Source organism: Sorex fumeus, unplaced genomic scaffold (genome assembly GCF_029834395.1).
Source record: "Sorex fumeus unplaced genomic scaffold, SorFum_2.1 ptg000070l, whole genome shotgun sequence".
Classification (NCBI taxonomy): Eukaryota; Metazoa; Chordata; class Mammalia; order Eulipotyphla; family Soricidae; genus Sorex; species Sorex fumeus.
Window position 1 is genome coordinate 3,035,028 of NW_026606127.1, and position 21,627 is coordinate 3,056,654.

At 39.3% G+C, this 21,627-nt stretch overlaps 1 pseudogene; it reads left to right on the top strand.

Moving 5' to 3' along the window:
- Positions 1-9,611: 9,611 nt before the first annotated feature.
- Positions 9,612-9,710, top strand: LOC130036953 (uncharacterized; annotated as a pseudogene).
- Positions 9,711-21,627: the final 11,917 nt, after the last annotated feature.

Consider the following 21,627-nt stretch of genomic DNA (forward strand, 5'->3'; position numbering starts at 1 on the left):
AAGCCAATGTCAAAAATCACACAGCAAATGTACAAGTCAAGCTAAAATGAGGCTTATAAAATTCTACTTGAATACTTTCTTTCATTACTACATGTTGTTTTTACTTGACTGCTAAGTTTAGGGATGATATATCTAATAAAAAGCGTTGAAATGTATTATTCTTTACCTGCCATGGTCAGAGAAGAGGAAATACCGATGAAAGGTAGACGAGAAGAGGAGACGGTACGAGAGTATGTCTGAACACTGAAGCGGCTTAAGACCACAAGGGTCCAGTACAGATGACTGGTCGCTGGTGATTGGTCATTGGTCACTGGTCACTTGCCATGATGATTCAAATTTGTTTACAAACAATTGCATGGGCACCCCAGATTCTACAAGTTGGTAGTTGGATGGGTGGGAGAATGATGTCATAAAGTAGGCAGTTGAAAGGTAGAGTCTAGCCAATCAGGAGGTCAGATTCCCAAGAAGAAGACCGGATTGGATAGAGAGAGAGGTAGAATGAAGCAGGCTAGGGAGATGGAATCCTACAAGAGAGTTATAACAGTTTCACCTTCGTCAGACTCTTGTGTTAGAAAAATACTCCCATTATACTCAAGAGCTTAGGTATTTCATTAACACATCAAGAAAATTATGAAATAATCGTTTATATTGCACTGTTAAAGAAACAACATTTGGTATTACTAGTATATTTTATATAACGTTTACAGCACAGCGGGTAGGGCATTTGCCTTGCAGGAGGCCAAGCCTGATTCCGATTCCTCTGCCCGGCAAGCTACCCAGAGTATCTCGTCCACATAGCAAGAGCCTAGCAAGCTAGCCATGACGTATTCAATAGGCCAAAACCAGTGGCAACAAGTCTCACAATTTCTTGTAAGATGTTACTGGTTCCCGCTTGAGCAAATTGATGCATCGAGGGAGCATAGTGCTACAGTGATATGATTGAAAAAAAAAATGGTGGTTTCTTTCAATATGACAACACTTACTATGATAAGTTGTAGATGAATCGAGATGTGTTAAAATGTAAATATAAAGGTAAAGGTAAAGGTAAATGCCCTCCCGTTGATTGTCGATTTGCTCGAGCGGGCCCAATAACGTCTCCATTGGAGACTATGTTGTTACTGTGTTTGGCGAATCGAATACTCTCGGTAGCTTGCCGGGCTCTCTGAGAGGGGCGGGGGAATCGAACTCAGGTCGGCTATGTTGGCCACTTGTAAGGCGAACGCCCTACTGCTTGTAAATGCACAGGTATCTTATTTGTACAAACCAAACAGTTGTTCTCAGTTTAAAACTGTAGAAGATAAAGAAAAACATATGCTCATTTGTGTCAAAATTTTAGAATCTGAAAGAAAAATTTAAAATTCAAATTACGTGATCAAAAAACAAGTAAAACCAACAAATTCTGGCAATTAATATGATAGTCAAAGTATGAATGTTTTTAATAAATCAGTGCTGTGAAATAAATCAGTATTTAGCTAGTAAACTTGTATAGAAAAAATAAGCATAAACCATGATCATATAATCTGTATTGAAAGAAGTGTAAATGACTAGTAAACACAAGAGCAATTTCCTTTTTTAATTTTTTTTTTTGTTTCATTAGTGAAACACCATGAGGTACAGCTGTAGACTTACAAGTTGTTGTGCTTGGGTTTCAGTAATACAATGATCGGGTACCCATCCCAGCACCAGTGCCCATTCTCCACTCCAAACAATCCCAGTATCCCTCCCAACCCCCATCCCCATCCCACCCTGCCTCTTTGGTAGGGCACTCCCTTTTGTTCTGTCTCTCCCTTTGGGTGCTGTGGTCTGCAGAAGAGACATTGGGTGGCAATCCTGTTCAGTCCTTAGACTACTTTCAGCAGGCATCTCCCTTCCTGGGCAGATCTTCCCAGCACCATTTATTGGGTGCTCCCTTCTCTATCTGCGCTGCCTTTACCCCTAGAGAATGTAGTTGGCCTCTAAGCCATGGAGTGAACAACCTGATATTTATCACAGCTGTTCTTGGTTGTTAGTCTCTTATTTTGTTACTTTATGTTACCCAGATGAATGCAACCTTTCTATGTCTGTCCCTCTCTTTCTGACTCATTTCGCTTAGCATACTTTTTTCCATGTAGTACCACACAAGAACAATTTTCAAGCTCACTAGTAGACAAAGAGCACAAATTAACATGAGAAATTAAAATTTCCCCACAAATTACAAATATTTAAAAATCAGGTAATATCTTTTCCTAAAGATGATCAATATATCCTAGATATATCAAAGAATCTAAGAAAAAGTATGCCATGAATGTATAAAATATATGCAGATAATTTATTTGATTGGAACCCAGACTTAGTATAGGGATTAAAGCAATTACCATGCACACAGTCAACCCAAATTAATGGCTGGCTCCACCAGGAATGACCCTTGAGCACAGAGTCAGAAGTCCCAAGAACCACATACTATGGCCCAAATACCCCACAAAAGCAGAAATATAATTTATCACTTATTACTATAAAATACAAATGTATTATAAAGTCCATTATAAAATGCATTATAATTTTTTAAAATGTATCACAATGCACAGATTTCTATACCACACATATCACTACTTAGACAATGTAAGTAAATACTATTAAAAAACCATCTTCAAAAAAAAAAACCATCTTCTTGGTCAATAGCAAACTAATAATTTTGGGGGCTTTCAAAAATTATATAGGAATTAGCAACCTTAACCTCTATGTTACTCAAGTATCAGTTATATGTTTTTCTTTTCTTCCTTTTTTGTGGCGAAGGGAGCGCACCCAGATGTGCTCCGGGCTCACTTTTGACTCTGTATGCAGAGATCACTTCTGGAAGTCTCAGGATTCTGGGGATTGAACTCAGATTCGCTGCTTACAAACCCTCTACAAATTGCACTAACTATGTGGCCCATATGTTTCTTTTTAAATAACATTTTAATAAAACATTTTAAATAATTTTTTTAAAAAACGTTTTTAATGAAATATTTCATTAAAAAGATTAATATAGAGAAATACTCTTTTAATGATTAAAGTAAATTTAAAAATTGGAATAATACTTGGTAAAGCATAGGAACATAGCAGAAATATATGATGAAATATATGATGGTATATATCTTATTTGTAAATTTGTAACTGTAACACATTGTCCTTTTCCATTTCAAGGATGAGATGAATCCATAGAGTAGATTCGTTCACTCACAATACTATATTCTCTCCTGGATGCTTTTTAAAACTACTTGCCAATGTGACTGTTTCTAAACTTTTTGAGTACTATAGCCCTGTTTATAATTGTTAGATCTTTCTCTTGTTTTATTTTTACTTTATGTTCCAATCTTAATGGTATCACCGTCTACTCAGTCAACCTAGCTAAACCCTAAGGTTTCTTCCAATTTCTCCTGCACAAGTCTCTGCTTTCTGACAAAAGGGAGGACCTCAGAATGCTGACATCAATCTAATACCCAGGGCCGCAGGAGATAATGTAGTGCTTATGGAAATTGTCTCACATGCTCTCAATTTGACTCCCAGCAGCACCTGATTGCCAGAGTATCAAAGACTGTATAGCCTCAGAGGACACCAAGCACCATGGACACGTTTTCTGAGAATTGCCTGTGGGGCCCCCACACCTCCTGAGCATTGCTTTAAAGACTCTGTCAGCAACCAAAAATATATAATGTCAGAGAAACATGTACTTGTCTTAAATAGGGACCCTCACTTTTGGTGAGTTTCACAAGGAAATATTGCGTGAAAACGTAAATCAAAGATCAGGGGAGACAGTGTAAATCATGTGAGTACAGATCATATATTTGGTGAAATGTGTTAAGATTCAGATGCCCTAGTCTTCGCACCAGGGATATTCCTTCAAAAACACCCCCATTTTACTGGAAGGGTGCTATGACTGAAACTCAATTATGAGCAACCTTGTAACTGTGTATCTCTTGGTGATTCTAATTATTAAAGTAATTTTTTTTTAAATGCACCCATCAAAGTTTCCTTTTTACCACTAAATGGGAAAGATACTTTCTAATACTTATCCTCACCAAAAGCTCAACAGAGTGTGACGATTGCCAAAAAATGTCCTCCCTTGCATTTTTGTCATGATACTTATTAATACTTAACTCTTCGTTTTTTTCCCTCTTCTCATGCCAAATCTTTAGTCTCCCTTGCAAGCTCCTCAAACATTATCGATTCAATACTGTTGCTCTTTGCCACTGCTTCTCTTGACTTCTTGTCCATGAACTGATTCTAAAACATAACATACCTGCAATTACAGTATTCATGCCAGAGACAAGCATTGATGTATCTTTCGGTTTAGCATTTTCAAGCTATTTGCACACAGGTGAGTAACATTTTTTTTTCCTACTGAGAACACAAAAATAGATATGCTGGTTTTCAAAGTTCTATCAGTAGTCTGAGCTACCAATTAAGGATATATATTTTTAAATTTTTATTGAATAACTGTGAGATAGACCATTACAAACTTCATAATTTGCTTCCAGTCATACAACGATCCAACATGCTTCTCTCCACTAGTGTAAATTTCCCACCACCAATGTCCCTGGTTCCCTACAACATCCCCCAACACCCTACCCCACCCCCAGCCTGTCTCTATGGCAGGCTTTTAAATTCTTTCTCTCTCCTTTTAATTTTGTGCATTATTGTTCTCATACAGGTACTAAGAGGTCATCATGTTTGTTCAAGGAATTTAGTATTTTTATTGGGGGTGTCACATCCGGCGATGCTCAGGAGTTATTCCTGGCTCTGCACTCAGGAATTACTCCTGGCAGAGCTCAGGGAACCATATGGGATGCTGATATTCGAACCCGGGTCGGCCGCATGTAAGGCAAACATCCTACCCACTGTGCTATCGTTTCAGCATATCCGAAATTTCAGCTGTTCTATTTCAGTGAAATCCATCCTGAGACAATGTAATGAGACTAGGGCATGGTGGAGATTTTGGTTTGTGGGAGCAAGTGGCTGCCCTGAGTTCTGGTTGCGTGGGCAACAAACTAACCTGCCTCCCTCCGATTTACCCTAGTATGTTCTGCCGTGTGCAGGTCCAAGGTTAACTGTGACTTTTGATCTCTTTCAAGATTTATTTATAGGTCACTTAAGCAAGACCAATACATTAGCTTGTATAGCTGAGCCAGGGGTGGTTTGTGAACATGACTCCCACATATCTTTTGGGAGTTTAATTTCTTGGGAAACTTAGTTCTGAGGTGTTGGGATCCAGCCAGAGGCACAGTGGAAATCTGGGGTTATCAGGCAGCATGATGGCACCATTAGACTGTAGATGCACTCACCTCGAGGGTGCAGGTTGGCTTCCTGGAGGCACTGCACCCCCAGACTAACAAATATTCATTGAATTAATGAACGAATAATCAACATTTTCAAAATGTGTCACTTTATTGCATTTTAGAAGGGTAACTTCTAACAGGGAAATCATTTTCATGGTATAATCAAGACCTCCGGTTCATTCTTAACATATTTAATAAAAGCTACACATTTTGGAAATTCATACAAAGAAATTCTTTATATTATCTGTCTTCATAATCTACTTGTAAATTACTCAGATATCACCGTTTATACCACTGTTCTTAGCATAGAAATTTACAGATAGAAAGTGTTTAGTAAAATTTCATTTTGGGGGCTGGAGCAATAGCACAGGGGTAGGACGTTTGCCTTGCATGCAACCAAACTAAGTTCGATTCCCAGCATCCCATACGGTCCCTCGAGTACCGCCAGGAGTAATTCCTGAGTGCATGAACCAGGAATAACTCCTAAGCATCGCAGGGTGTGAACCAAAAAGAAAAAAATTCATTTTGGCACTTCTGTTGAATATAGTACTGGAAGTACTTGCAATAGGAGTTATATAAAAAAAGATATTAAGGGTAGTCATGTAGGAAAAGTAGAAATCAGGCTCTCACTATTCACAGAAGATGTGATACTATATTTAGAGAATTCTAAAACCTCTACCAAAAAACTCCTAGAAACAATAGATTTATATGGTAAAGTTGCAGGCTATAAAATGAATACCCAAAAGTCTATGGTTTTTCTATATGCAAATAATGAGAGAGAAGAAAGTGACATGAAGAAAGCAACCCACTCACAATCATGCCTCAGAAAATCAAGTATCTCAGAATCACCTTAACTAAGGAAGTGAAGGACCTATACAACAGAAAATAAGAGGACACGAAGAAATGGAAACATATCTCCTGCTTATGTATTGAGAGAATTAACATTGTCAAAATGACAATACTCCCCAAAACATTGTACAAATTCAATGTGATCCCTATAAAGATACCCATAATATGCTTCAAAGAAGTTTATCAATCACTCCTGAAATTCATATGGAACAACAAACGCCCACGAATAGCTAAAGCAATTCTTGGGAAAAAGACGATGGGAGGCCTCACCTTCCCCAACTTCAAACTCTACTACAAAGCGATAATAATTAAAACAGCATGGTACTGGAACAAAGGCAGAGCCGCCGACCAATGGAACATCATTGAATATACTGACACACACCTTCAAATATATGTTCATCTAATCTTTGATAAGGGAGCAAGAAATGTGAAGTGGAGCAAGAAAGACTTCTTTAACAAACGGTGCTGGAAAAACTGGACAGCTACATGCAATAAAATGGGCTCAAACCTCTACCTAACAGCAAGCACAAAAGTCAGATGAAAATGGGTCAAAGACCTCAACATCACAACAGAATTCATCAGGTACATTGAAGACAAGGTGGGCAAAACCCTCCACGACATTGAAGCTAAAGGTATCTTCAAAGATAACATGCCACTGGCCAAAAAAGTGAAAACAGAGATGAACAAAGGGGACTATCTTAAATTAAGTAGCTTCTGCACCTCAAAGGAAACAGTGACCAGAATACAAAGACAATCTACAGAATGGGAAAGGATATTCACCCAATGCCTATGTAATAAGGGGTTGATATCAATGATATACAAGGCTCTGGTTGAACTCTACAAGAAGAAATCATGCAACCCCATCAGAAAATGGGATGATGAAATGAACAGTAACTTTCTCAAAGAAGATACCAAATGGCCAAAAGGCACATGAAAAATGCTCTTCATCACTAATCATCAGGGAAATGCAGGTACAACCAACAAAGAGATATCACGTCACACCACTGAAACTGACCCACATCCAAAAGAACAAAAGCTACCGGTGTTGCCGTGGATGTGGGGAAAAAGGGACTCTCCTTCACTGCTGGTGGAAATGCGGACAGGTTCAGCCGTTTTGGAAAACAGTATGAACGGTTCTCCGAATACTAGAAATTGAGCTCCCATTTGACCCAGCAATATCACTCCTGGGAATATAGCCTGGAGAGGCAAAAAAGTACAGCCGAAATGACATCTGCACTTGTATGTTCATTGCTGCACTGTTCACAATAGCCAAAATCTGGGGAAAAAAAACCCTAGTGCCCAAGAACAGATGACTTGTTAATGCCACTTTCTTTCATCTACACAGTGGAATTCTATGCAGCTGTTAGAAAATAAGAAGTCATGAAATTTGCATAAAGTGGATCAACATAGAAAGTGAAATGAGTCAGAAAGATATGGACAGACATCGAAAGATTGTACTCATCTGTGGAATATAAAGTAACAGAATAAGAGACTAATATCCAAGAATAGAGTGATAAGGACTAGGAGGTTTGCTCCAGGCCTTGGAAGCCGACATCACATGCTGGGGGGAAAGGCAGCTCAGATAGAGGCCAGAACACCAACTAAAGGGTATTTGGAGGACCCGCTCTGGGTGGGAGATGTATGCCAAAAGTAGACCATAGAGCCATTCTTTCTGCCCCACCAAGATCACGATTTGACTCTCACAAGAGGCTATCCAGCATGACCACAGCCCCAGAGGCACATGGATCCAATTCGGAACCCAGAGGCTTTGGGCAGAAATGTGACTGAACTATGCATTAAGCTATGGCACCATTCTCCCTCAGGTGGGAAAGGGTATTTGTCGCTTCTGCCTTTCTCCCCCCTGGCGGCACGATGCCCACCACCTCAGAGATTATTGGACAGCCAGGTATGAGCTAGGGTGACAGGGCAACTACAGTCTCGTGGGATTGGGGGTGAGGGGTAAAACTAGCCCATTCGTCCTGCCAGCCAAGACCATGAGTTGCCCACCACGAGTGGCTCTCTGGCATGCCATGGCCCCAGAGAAAAAAAGAGCATGCCCTGCCACAAAGGCATGTTTTGGGGCATGGTGGGAGGAATACTGGTATCATGCACCAGTTACATCTCCATTCGTCCTAGCCCTGAGATTTTAGCAAGTGCCACATTGGAGGTTTTTTCACGGTCAGGGAAATGAGATACTTCATTGTTACTGGGTTTTGGCATATAGAACACACCACGGGTAGCTTGCCAGTCTCTGCCATGTAGGCAAGATACGCTTGGTAACCTGCCATGTTCTCTGAGAAAGAGAACTGGACAATATGAGTTGTTATCTTATCAACAAGATCCAGTATCTGGATCTTGGCCATTGATGGGATTACATAGCTCCAGAGGCAGTCCGTGGGTGTAACACTTAGCTACTGGAAGATGGGGGAACTGGATGGAGGAGGCCCATTCTTGGTCCGAGCAGTCTTGAATATCTCAGCCCCGGGTCCCGCACACCTGGGTTCCTCTGCCAGTTCCTTCATGCATGAGGCTCCTTCAAGTGTGGTGAGAGTGGTCTTAAGCATAACTATGGCTGGTTGCAGAGGTCTTCAGCTGCCAGGTCTCTGCTCGGGGTGGTGAGGGAAACTCAACCCACCCCCTCCAAGGGGCCCCAGTGTGGAAAGCCAGGTGCGGCATCAGGAGACTGCCATTTCAGAGATATTTGGACTTAATTTTTGATCGAAAAGTACACATCATTCAAACAGTTGTATGTGCTTAGTAATAAAATATTACACACATGTTCAATCACCTAAGAAAGCCCATTCTGCTCAGAGAACTAGATTTTTAATTACAGGTCTGTTTTGCCCATGTGGAATGACTGAGAATCACTATGAGTAGATATAAAACTCACTATACACCCAAAGATGCACACAGGTTACTTTGAGTCATCTGTGTTGTTAATGTGTCTGGGCCATTAAACTACATTGAGACCCTTTTTCTGTCCTTTACAGGAGCCTCATGAGTCTCACATTCCCTTCAAGTTTAACTTGTAATAAAGTGGAATGAAATCATCAATATGCTTCTCACCTCTTCCTTCAGGAGAAAAATCCTACTTACTTTCAAGGTGGTCAAAGTGCGGACAACGCCATCCACCGTTTTCTGGAGATGTACACGGGACCGAGGTGAGAATAGCAAAAGGCTCCAGTTTAATTTTCTTAATGAAGATTTCAGGGAAGAGCATTAAACAACACTGATTCTCTATCTTCCAAAAGAATTATTTTGCAAAACTGATGCCCTGGGTATGGTAAAATATAATATTGTAAAAACCATACTTTTCCTTCTGGGACATTAATGTTCTAAATTTATCACTTCAAGCTCCTTTGAAATACCTTCCTAGATTGGGAATCACTGTCTGCCATAGGAGTGAGTAAGGACAACACTCAGAGAAATCAGAAGAGAAAAATAGGGGAAAAAATCAACTCTTATACTGAGTTTGGTAACACATATACTAAAATTGAAATGATACAGAGATTAGCATGATCCTTACACAGAGATGACAGGCCAACTTGTAAAGTGTTCCATATTTTTCTTGCATTAAGAATTAACAGGGCTACTTTAAGCTAAGACAAGCCCCACAAGTACTCCAAATTTCGACATAAAGATAGCAACAATCCCTATCACAATGATCTCTCTCAACGTCAATGGACTAAATACACCAATTCAGAGGCACAGGACGGCAGGATGAAATAGAAAACTGAACCCAACATTCTGCTGCCTGCAAGAAATACATCTGAGCAATCAAAGCAACCATGGGCTAAAAGTAAAAGGCTGGAAAACAATTCTTCAAGAAAAGAACACCTCCAAAAAGCTGCAGTGGCAATACTAGTATCAGACCACATGAACTTCAGACTAAAGGTTATAAGAGACAGTGAAGGTCATTTCTTAATGATCATGGGATATGTACATCAGAAAGAACTCACCCTCCTCAATGTAGATGCTCCTAATGACAGACCAGCAAAATACGTAAAAACAACTTCTAATAGACTTAAAGAAAAACATTGATAGCAACACAATACTAGATGGAGATTTCAACAGTACTTTCTCACTTCTCAATAGATCAAACAGACAAAAACTCGGCAAGAAAATATTTTATTTGAGGGAAGTAATGAACAACCATTGGCTTAGAGAAGAAATCAAGGAGGAAATAAAAAGATTCCAGAAAAAATGACAACGAGGAACTACCAGAACTTGTGGGACAGAGCAAAATCAGTTCTAAGAGGAAAGTTTATAGCTCCGCCAGAATTCAACTGGAAGAAAGAAAGGGCCTACAAAAATAACTTACAGTTCAAGATTTTGGAAAATGACCAAGAAAAGGAGTCCAAACTAGCCAGGAGGAAAGAAATAATAAAACCTGGAGCAGAAATCAATGAGATATAATCCCAAAATACAATTCAGAAGACCAACAAAAGCAAGACATGGTTCTTTGAGAAAATAAATAAGATCGATAAACCACTAGCAAGACTCACAAAAAGAAAAGAGAAAGAATCCTAATAAACCGAATCAGAAATGCAAAGGGAGGCATCATAATAGAAACTACAAAATCCATAGGATCATCAGAGATTATTTTGAGAATCTTTAAAGCAGGAAATGAGAGAATCTGAAATAAATTGATAAATTACTGGATTCCAATTACCTCCCAAGGCTGAACAAAGAACATTTTGAAAACTCGAACCCATCACTACAAGGAAATTGAAATGATAATCAAAAGTATCCCCCAAAACAGGAGCCCAGGCCCAAATGGATTCACTAATGAAGTATTTCAAACCTTTCAGGAGGACCTACTGCCAATATTTTTTAAGATTTTCCAGGAAATTGAAGAAACAGAAATACTCCCAAGCAATTTCTATGAGGCAAAGATCACCCTGATATTCAAATCAGACAGAGAAACCACAAAAAAGAAAATTACAGACCTATTTCTTTGATAAATACAGATGCAAAGATCCTCAAGATTATACCAGCAAAGAGAAATCAGAAACTCCTCAAAAGGTCACACTCTATGACCAAGTAGGTTTATCTTGCGGATGCAAGGATGGCTTAACATTCTCAAGTCAATCAACAGAATACACCATCTCAATAAAATAAAGATAAAAATCATATGATAATATCAATAGTTGTAGATAAAGCATTTGATGAGATCCAGCACCCATTCATGATGAAAAACTCTCAACAAAATGGGAGTTGAAAGTACTTTCCTCCATCCAGTCAAAGCAAACTACTACAAACCCACACCAAGCATTATTCTCAATGGGGAAAAACTAAAGGCTTGGAGAAAAATCAATGAGCTAGATTCCCAAAATACAATCAGGCACAAAACAAGTTACCCACTCTCACCACTCCTATTCAACATAGTACTTGAAGTACTTGCCATATGATTTTGGTAAGAAAAAGATATCAAGGGCATCCAGATAAAAAAAGGAAGAACTCAAGCTTTTACTATTTGGAGACGACATGATAGTATACTTAGAAAATCCCAAAGAATCTAGCAAAAAGCTCCTGGGAAGAATAGATTTGTTTACTAAAGTAGCATATTACAAAATCAATATCCAATAGTCCATGGCTTTCCCAAATACTATTAATGAAAGAGAAAAAAGAGATAGGCGAAAAACAAACCCATTCACAATAACCTCAGAAAATCAAGTATACTAGAATCAACTAAAAAGGTTAAGGACCTATACCAAAAACACTCTACAAAACACTACTTCATGAAATAAAAGAGGATATGAGGAAATGGAATCACATCCCATGCTCATTGATTGAGAGGATTAACACTGTCAAAATGGCAATACACCCCACAGCGCTATAAAGATTTAATGCACTTTCTATAAGGATACCCATAACATTTTTCAAAGAAATCGATTAAACCCTCTTGAAACGCATACACAACAATAAACTCCCATGATGAGCTAAAGCAATCTTTGGTAAAAAGAAGAAGGGAACAGCTTCCCCAACTTCAAACCCTACTACAAAGTCGTAGTAATCAAATTAGCATGATATTCAGATAAAGACAGGCCTCAGATCAATGGAATATAGTCAAATATCCTGACGCTGGCCCTCAGATTATTATTACCTAATGTATCATAAAGGCTCAATAAATATGAAGTTGAGCAAGGAAGTCTCTTCAACAAGTGCTGCTGGGAAAACTGGTCAGCAACATGCAAAAAAAATTTAACTCAGACCTCTTTATAGTGCCAGGCACAAAGTCAGATCAAATGAATTAAAGACCTCAATATCATACCTGAATTCTTAAGATATATGGAGAAAAATGTGGGAAGATCCCTCCATGACATTAAAGCTAAGGGAAACTTCTAGAATGATACACCACTGACCAAGGAAGAGGAAGTGAAGATAAACAAATGAGACTACATTAAACTAAGAAGTTTCTGCAACTCAGAAAAAATGGTGACCATGATAAAAAGAGAGCCCACATAATGGGGAAAAATTATTTATGCAATACCCATACAATTAACCCCTTATTGTATATAACCCAAGATATATATGGCACTGGTAGAACTTTATGAGAAAAAGACATCCAACCCCACCAAAACATGAGGAGAAGAAATGAACAGAAACTTCCTCAAAGAATAAATACAAATGACCAAAAAACAGAGGTAAAATTTTCTACATCATGAATCATCAGGGAGATACAAATCAAAACAGCAATGAGATATCTCATACCACAGAGATTGACACACATCAAAAAGAACAAGAGCAACCAATGTCAGCATGGAAGTGTGGAGAAAGGGTCTCTTCTTTACTGTTGGTGGGGATGCCGATTGCTTCAGCCTTTTCGGAAAACAATATGGGCATTTCTCAGAAAGCTACAAATTGAGCTTCCATGAATCCAGCAATACCACTTTTGGCAATATACTCCCAGGCCCCAAAACACACAGCAGAAATGCTATCTGCACTTCTATGTTCATTGAAGCACTATTCACAATAGTGAGAATCTGGAAACAACTTGTATGCCCAAGAATCCTCAATGATTAGTTAGAGAAACTATGGTATATCTAAACAATGGAATACTATGCAGCTGTTAGTGAAAATGAAGTTATGAAGTATGCTTATAAATGGATGTACATGAAGAGTATCATGCTGAGTGTGATGAGTCAGAAGGAGACAGACAGATATAGGATTTTATTCATTTGTGGGATATGAAAAAAACATAACTTTAGATTAATACCTTAGGACAGTAGAAATAAGGGCCAGGATGATTGGTCCACTGTTAGAAGCCTACCTTATGGGCTGGGGGAGATGGCAGTTGGGATCGAGAAGAGACCACTATGACAAAGATAGTTGGAAATGATCATGCTGGAAAAGAACTGTGAAGTGAAAATAGGTAAAGGAAGAATCATGGTAACCTATCAGTTCCTGTGTTGTAAACCATGATGCCTCAAAAGGGAGAGATCGGTAGATGGGTAGATAGGTAGAATAAAGGGAGAGACAGGGGGCGGGGGTGAGGAGAGAGAGAGGGAGAGAAAGGATTTCAGGGGGAAAACTGGGGACACTGTAGGTGGGAAATGTTCACTGGTGGAGCAATGGGTCTTGGAACACTGTATGACTGAAACCTACTCATGAACAACTTTGTATCTCTTTATGTCCTAGTGATTCAGTCAACCACTCATGGTGATTCAGTCAATCACTCAATCAATCAATAAGTAAATAAATAAAAATCAACTCTTTGGACCCAACCATACCTAGAGGGCACTCCAGCTTTATAGGTACATGAATCAAGTATCTTCTTAGTTTAAAATGAGTGTGGTATGAGTTTGTCACTTTCAAACATAAGAATTCTGATTAATCACCATGGAATGTTTGTTTAATATAATGTTTTCTGAATAATTTTTATGAGACAAGATCTGTGAATAAAACCTTCAAGTGAAGAATACAACATTCAATTATTTCTGTCACTTATTCATTTATTCAATTATTATTATGGAGAATAGGATTCAGGTGAGAAAACGAGAAATCTTTTACTTATAGCATGAACCTCTAATGTCTGGACTGCACATTTCTAACATCTTTAGAATGGCTATGATATAGCTAGTTCTGCTTGAGAAATAATTGACTTCTGTCCAATATTCTGAATTTTGCCTTATTGTGTGGCCTGAATAAGTATTTCTATGAATAGAAATTATTAATTATCATTAGAACCCACTTGAATGTTAACAATACTGTGATTTATATTTTAATCTAATTACTTTTTCTAAAAGAGATAAATTTGGATGTGGCAGATTAAATCCAATTGAGTCCTGAAGAGGTCAGGGAGTAAATGAAAATTATAGGAAGAATTTGATGAATTGGGGAGGGGAAGGGCTTAAAGGCCAACATATTTCACCACCTGAATTTAATAAAATTTATTTATTACATTCTCATAATGAATGACAGCATCACTTGGTACAGTAGTTCAGGTGAAATATAGGATTTTTCTAAGAAAACACACACACACGGATACATGCACACACACTCATTCTCTTTCTCTCTCTCTCTCTCTTACTCACACATGCATGCATGAATTCTTATAAACTCAACATTCTCACACAATAGCACTCATAAACACACACACTTATAATCTCTTCCCATCTTTCCACCCTCCCCTGCAGTCCGCACTACCCCTGATCCCTATCTCCAGCTACTTAAATACATGCTACCCATCTACAATTTTCATCCAAGCAATTGCTAAAGAAAGAACAAAAGTGTTCATGTGTGTACATATTTACTCATTTTATTTTGCCTCCTTTATATACCTTAGGCCTTCAACATTTTAAAAACGCAATACTGTTTATTATAGAATATACCACTGCCACCCCTAATATCTACAAGCTACTAGAGAAAAATAAATTATCAAAGAAGCTACACAACAGTCCTGAATTTTCTTGTTTGGTATCAATTAACCTCTAACAAATTTTATAATAGGTTGGGTCCAAAATGCTGCTGCGTGTCAGTATTTCCTGGGGCACTATCTTGAGAATCCAAGTATGGAAACCCTTGCTCATAGCATTGTCACTCCCGGTGTGGGTGTGGGCAGCAGCATTGATGGTACCTGACCACTTTTTTTTATGCATTGCCTCACTTTTTATTCTTTTAATGCTTATTACTGAAACACCAGGAGGTACAGTTGTAGACTTACAAATTTTTGTGCTTGGGTTTCAGTTATACAATGATCCAGTACCCATCCCTCAATCAGTGCCCATTCTCTGCCATTTATATATTTTTTTAATTTTTGTTAGTGAAACACCATGAGGTACAGTTATAGATTTACAAATTTCTGTGCTTGGGTTTCAATTGTACAATGATCAAATACCCATCCCTCCACCAGTGCCCATTTTCCACCACCACGGGTTCCAGTGTCCCTCCCACCCCCTATCCCCCAATCCCACCATGCCTTTGTGGCAGGGCATTCTCTTTTGTTCTCTCTTTCCTGTTGGGTGTTGTGGTTTGCAAAAGAGGCATTGACTGGCAATCATGTTGGTCTATACTCTACTTTCAGAATGCTTCTCCAATCCTGGGAGGATCCTCCAAACACCCTTTATTTGGTGCTCCTTACTCTATATGAGCTCCCTTTCCCCCTAGAATGTGTGGCTGGATTCCAAACCATGGAGCAAAACTCCTGGTATTAATCTCACTGGCCACTTTTTGAATGAAAGCTGGTGTCTCTGGTTCCATGCCAAACAATTTAAACAAGCATCTGCAATAAAGGTTCCCCACTTATTTTGTGAAATGAGAGTCTTTCTTAAGAGCCTTTCAGACTGGAGTGATAGCTCACTGGAACGACTGTGGACTTTGCCTGTAAAAGAAGCAGACTCTTTTCCTGGCACAACATAGTACCCTGAGCAACACTGGAAGAGACCCTTGAGCCAAAGCAGCACCTGAACATGACCGGATGTGTCCCCAAAGAACCAATAATCATCAGAACATCTAGTTAGAGTAACCGTCAACAAAATAGTGCCTCTTTTCTCCATTCATAATACTCAAAGTTCTGACTGCAATATCATTAAGAATACTAAATAGTTCCTGTAAATTTTATTCTTCTTCACATATATTTACTCTAAAATAATTTAGATTTCGTTTTAAACTACAGGTAAAAAAGTAAAATTATAACTTTTTTAAAAAATTAAAATTAACGCCTATACATAGCCAGGTAAGACTCAAAAAATTAAAAAGCAATCAAGCAAGAAAGAAAGAAAGAAAGAAATTAAAAATTAAAAACAATGTTGTTTACAGTGCTAAGGATCAATCACAGATCATCATACAATGGAAGACAAATTCTGAATCACTGAGTTATAACCCTGTTCTTACATATTTACAAAGGTCTTATTTGATGTCTCATTACATTTTCTCTTTTTATTAAAAAATGCTTTTTGTAGTGGACCTGATTGCCACCTTACCTCCTACTTCATGACCTTTGCTTCTCTTGTATATTTTAAGATACATATTATATTTTAATATAAATAAATATATATAAATACTTATAAAATATTGTATATTTTAATATTCATATCTTGTATATTATAAGACCCAGTTGTCACCTTATCCTTCCTAAATCCATGCTTTCCTTTGACAGACTTTCCAAGATCATGTATGGCTTGCTTTAACTTGGCATAAATGGAAACCTTATTTTCTGTATGCTCTCACGCTAGAGGTGATGATGTTTTTGATCCTGGAGAAGTTTTTTCTGGGGAGTTTTCTGGCTGCTTCTACTTGACTTCAAAATATATAAAGGTAAGTCATCATCTTTTTTTTTGCGTTTTTGGGTCACACCTGGCGATGCACAGGGGATACTCCTGGCTCTGCACTCAGGAATTACTCCTCACGGTGCTTGGGGGGACCATACAGGATGCTGGGAATCTATCCTGGGTATGCCGTGTGCAAGGCAAATGCCCTACCTGCTGTACTATAGCTCCAGCTCCCCCCCCATCCCCACAATTCATCATCTTGAGGGCCTCATATTTTTACCTTTGATTTAGAAACTTCATCTTTACATTGGCACAGTAAATTGAAACCACAAAACCATTGAATGACATGTTATAATGGTAGCAGCCATGAGCAAACATTGATAACCCATAAGTTGGCATGAATGACTTCTGTCTCAGAGGCTTCACTTCTGAGGATCCCTGTCTGTTACGTATCCCAGGATCAGAACCTACATCAGGCCATCAGTAGAAATTGTCTAACCAAAAGCTAGCCATCCACTGGGATCAGAATCCTTGATCCATCTAACTTGTAATTTTTCATTCATGACTTGTTGACCTTGTTTCAGTTGGAGACATCCAGAGCATCAACACAGCTTCCCAGTAGTTTCCACAAGAAATCCAAATACCTAAGAATGTTATCATTTCTTACGCCACTGTTAAAGATTTTTTTGGAATCCCACGGTAAGATACTATCATTAATGTTATAATATTACTGTTCTCCACAGTCCAGATCTCCCGAAAGTACTCTCTACCCTTCTCACTCCAAGTGCAGACTCCTGTTTAAGATATCCTGAGCATACTTCTAATAGTGTCACTCAGGTTCTCCCCTAAAGTGCACAAGTTAAGTTCATACCACTCCAAGTTCTTATTCCTAAACTACCAGAGTCGGCTTGGTCCTCAAACTTGTGTTCTCCCTTGAAGAAATACCGTGCTTCCTTTCTGCATGTCTCTCTTTGCTTGCTTTGTTAAACGAGTGTTCTCTCTTGAACATATATTCCATTCCACCCTACACCTGTTTCACAAGTTTCTAAGTGTTTTTCAATAATATCTATTTTGCTTCACTAAACTAAATATTTTAAAGCACCAGAGCAATGTTAAAACCAATATTTGTATCTTTTAAACCACAAATTTTGAAAATGAAAGGTGGTAAAGCAATGGAATACTACTCAGTTGTATGAAGTGAAATCTTCTTATTATTTGTATAAAAATGGATAACATGAGGATATTATGGTTAGTGACATAAACCAGGCAGGGAAAGATAGGCATCATACAAGTTCATGCATATGTAGCATATGGAGAAAACAAATTAAAAGAATAAAATGGGATTGACCAACGTCTAAATCATTGTTTATATTCTATGATTTATAATTCAATTAATAATGGTTTGTCATACACATAATTCCAACATGACACTCCTCATTCTCTCAAAAAATAACCCCTCCCTCTCCCCCAAACCCCCAGAATCCCTCCCTCCCAATCCCCTGACTCAATTGTGTGGATCAGTTCTCCCCTTACATTGCCCTTGAACCTTTGTTGCTACCTTGCTGTGTGTCTTTACATCCCATATATGAGAAAAATCTCTCTGTATCTGTTCCTTTCCTTAAGGCTAACTTTACATGCATGATTTCCTCTAGTTTCATCCAATGTTGAAAATTGCATAGTTTTGATCTTTTCAAAGCAATAAAAACAAACTATAGAACTATAAGTCTATTTAGTTACCAGAAGGAAAGGTGTAATCAAAGTGGAAAAATTGAACAATGGTGAATGACAGAGTAGGCTTTTCAGTGGTGAGTGTAATGTGATACATGCATGTTGATTCTGCATAATCCTAAAATTTAAGCAGTTCTATAAAGTAATTATACATAACAAAAAGTATTTAAATAATTGACATTTATCTATGATTTTGACATATTTATTGTGTCAAACTATCAGAAATAAAAATAAAGTGAGATAGAGATATGGTGTATCACTATACTTTTAAATAAGAGAAGTGATGAAAATTTCTCTGTCTTGATAAACTGTCAAATAAATTGATTCCAAAATCAAATTTATATACTCAAGGAAAAATAAAAGTCAACCAACTTAATCTTTTGCCTTCACTCAGGTTCCCATCTATTGATCTCTGGCAGACAAAACAATTTGTATTTTATTTTATTTTTAATTTTTATTAGTGAAACACCATGAGGTACAGTTGTAGATTTACCAATTTTTGTCCTTGGGTTTCGATTATACAATGATCAAATGCCCATGCCTCCGTCATTGCCCATTTTCCACCACCATGGATTCCAGTATCCCTCCCACACACATCCACCCATCCCACCATGCCTCTATGGCAGCGCATTCCCTTTTGCTCTCTCTCCCGTTTTGGGTGTTTTGGTCTGCAAAAGAGGCATTGAGTGGCACTCATGTTCTGTACATAGTCACAATTTTTATTTTCAAGGGATTTCTTGGCAGAGATTTGGCATTCTTTGCTAGCAACCAACTCGTTTTCTTCGGCTTTTTTTCTAGAAATATATATTTATACTAAGACTGACTAGTCATGGCACCAAATTGACAAATGTCCCTGTTTTTACTTCAGTTCTATTGACTAATTATCATAGATTATTTGCCCCACCCTACCCTGCCCTGTCTGCTACCATCAACCACCCAGGGATCAAAAGGTGTACAGGAGACCCACCCTACCCAGATAAATACCCCACTGGCAGACTTCCACTCTCGACACTACTTCGACTACCCAGCCCTCGCCACACTCCAGGACACTTTCTGGACCCGCGTGGCAGCTCCGGCTGAGACCCACGCACAACTGAAGACCCACAGAACAAGATAAGCGGAACTCTCTGAGACCTTGGACTCCAGGCTCCGCGGACCCAGGGACAGAGCTTCTCTGCTTGCTCCCACCACCACAGGTGACAAAGGGATTCTAATCAGGAGCCCCACCCTACCCTGCCCTGTATGCTTCCATCAACCATCCAGGGATCAAATTGTGCACAGGAGACCCACCCTACCCAGATAAATACCCCGCTGGCAGACTTCCACTCTCGACACTACTTCCACTACCCAGCCGTCGCCACACTCTAGGACGCTTTCCGGAACCGCGCGGCCCCTTGCGGCCGAGCGACACATCATAAGACACTAAATACCCATCCTCTGGAATTGTCGTACCATATTTGATAGGGTTCAAATATGGTAACACCTACAAGGGTGATTAGAGGTCACCCCAAAAACCTCTATCCCTCTCAGAAAGATTGGCAAGCTACCGAGAGTATTCCGCCCGCACGGAAGAGCCTGGCAAGCTATCCGTTGTGTATTCGATATGCCAAAACAAGTAACTACAACTGGTCTCATTCACCTGACCCTGAAGGCTTCACCGACATGGCAGCACTGAGAAGGATGAGAAAGGAGAGGCCGACAAAATCTCAAGGTCGACCAAGGCTGCCACAACGAAGGAAGACAAAAATGATCGTCTGTACTTTCAATGCACGTATGCTAGCATCAGATGCATCCATCGAGGACCTGATGGTACAAGCACGAATGATCAAGTACGACATGATTGGTCTGACCGAGACAAGAAGGCACGAATCTCACCATGCAGTTTTCGACACTGGAGAAGAATTGTTCCTCGGAACATGCGATAAAAGAGGTGTTGGAGGCGTCGGTGTCCTTGTCAACACAAACTTGGCCAAGAGCATTGATTCATGTGAATGCCTAACAACCTGAATCGGACATTTACATTTGAATAGATGTGGCTCACTGCCTGCAGTTTCTATCTTCGTTGTCTACGCACCAACATCTCATTATGATGAAAGAGAAATCGAGAAGTTCTACATGGAACTAGAGAAGTTCTATAAAGAAGACCACACCTTCTACAAGACCATTTTGGGTGATTTTAATGCCAAGATAGGACCGAGAAGATCAGCCGAAGAACTTCACATCGGGACCCATGGCCTAGAATGGAATGAACAGGCTGAGAGACTGTCTGAGTTCATCATGTCGACCAAGACCATTCATGGTAACTCACAGTTCCAGAAGGCAGAATCTAAACGATGGACATGGGAGTCTCCCGGTGGACGATTCCACAACGAAATAGACCACATCATATTCAATCGACGGTTTTGCCTGACTGATGTCGCTGTTCTCCCGAAATTTCGAACGGGATCGGACCACCGTCTCCTTCGTGCAAAATTCTACTTCACAGAGCGGGGAGAAAGGGCTGCAAAGTTCAAAAAGAGAACTCCCAGAATGACGACCAACTGAGAACTCTTTGGTACTATTGCAGCAACATGGGAAGATGCCATTGTTGACAACAATGACGAGGAATATGATCCACTGGTTCAGCACCTCCATGAATGTGCGAGGAATGCCAAGAGAGAGATAGCCACAAAAAATCGCCTATCTTCGAAAACTCTTGAGATAATTCGCCAGCGTGGTTTGCCGCATGCCTCAGGCAACCGCAAGCTAACGTCCGAGCTCGCAAAGCAGTGCAGAGATGCGATCAAGGAAGACCTCAAAGAGAGAAGATCAGAAGTACTGGTATATGCGGCAGATGCCAGGAAAAGTATTCGTAAGGCCCGCCTGTCCTTCGCCAACTATAAGATCAAGATGACTGCCCTCCGACGTCCTGATGGATCCATCACATCCTCCAGAACGGCAATGGAGAATATTATCCATGACTTCTGCTCAAATCTCTTCGATAGCCATGTCTACTTGCCGACATACCAAATTCCACAGGATGGGTATGTTGTTCCCACAGTTCT